Here is a 1,544-nt window from a genome sequence, read left to right as displayed (position 1 = left end):
CTGCGTTCGGTACTTGCTCTGTCTTTTTTGATTGTTAGAGACAGACTCGTCAACAACACCAGCCATCATTACACTTCACCAGTAAAACCGGACGCACAGGCGCACGCAGCAAGGAACACGCATGACGCATCCCGCATCACGTGACCGTGCAGGTTAACGTGATTGGATAGCCGCATAGATGCAATGCAAACAACTCACTCAATCAACACGCCCTAAACCAGTAGAGTATGCTGTTGCACCGCGAGGCAGCGCAGCAGCCACATAAATGACATTTCATAACGAGAAAATAAAAATGTCACATTTTTCGTCTGGGTTTTCAACGTTTACTCTAAAAATCGTGACAAATGGCGTCCCGACAGTACCTCGATCGGGACGCGTGACAAAGCCCCGATAGGTTTCATAAATAATATTTCTACGTTTTCTGTGTAAACAGTCATACTGGCGTTCTCATTAATTTAATTAGATTTAACGTTGTATTTTTTATGCATATCATTCCCCCCATTCCTTTTTTTCTCATTAACTTAAGCTTACCTTTTGACAGCCTCAATCTCCCCCTGTCCACGTCATTTTCCAGTTGCAGCTGTCTGTCAGCACTTGATTACATTTGCTCAAAATGTGTTGATAATTTGCCCTGAACCGACGCTGCAGCTAGATGTTTGTGTGGCTATACCCGCTGTAAAATATCTGTGTGTCCGCCAGAAAATACACACGACCGTGATTACACTAACATTTATTAAAACATTTTTAGAAGTTAAAAAAAACAGATACCGGTATTAATATACTCGATCTGCTTTTATAGATACGCTGAAGTTTTAAATTATACATGTACAGTAGTTGCTTCTGATTCATGTCGTTTAAATTAAATGCACTTCATTTTCTGACATTCGGATTCTTCAATCTCCGCATATTCGCTTCTCATTGGTCAGTTTCTCTAGTTACGGCTGCGCAGCTCCAGGATCGGATCAAGATTTTGGATCAGTGGAGCTTGGTTCTGATCCGCTTAGTACAACGTCTTTTCATGATCCGGCTCCAGTGAGCCCGGATCCGATCCTGTTTTTTGATCTCGTTAGTACAACCGGCCCCAGGTGTAACACTGTGGTGTTTAGTCATGTGGAACTCTAAATAATTGCTAAACGTTATGGGTTTAATTTGTGTCGTAGTTTAATGATTAGATTTTAAGCACCAGCCCTGTTATAAACCCGTACAAAATGTTTAAAAAATGTTGCAAATCATAAACAAGTCCCAGAGTTTACAAAATAAACACCGCAGGGTGTTTAAATCCTAACACATTTAGAATTACAAACTCAGTGAGGTGTTTGAAAAGAGTTTTAAAGTTAAACACTCGGTCTTACAGTGTACGATACTGTGTTAATACACATACTGTATGTGAATCTGCAGGTTACCATCCCTGTCAACGCGTTTCAACAATTAATGTACAGTAACAAATATTAATAAACTGGCGTCAGAGAACGGTTCTGGCGTCAAAGATTCATTCCATTCCGCGTCGCTGATTTTGCACACCGCTAAACCCCGCGGTTTCAAAC

This window comes from Acipenser ruthenus, unplaced genomic scaffold, assembly GCF_902713425.1.
Source record: "Acipenser ruthenus unplaced genomic scaffold, fAciRut3.2 maternal haplotype, whole genome shotgun sequence".
In the NCBI taxonomy this organism is placed as follows: Eukaryota; Metazoa; Chordata; class Actinopteri; order Acipenseriformes; family Acipenseridae; genus Acipenser; species Acipenser ruthenus.
This window is presented reverse-complemented; position numbering follows the sequence as displayed.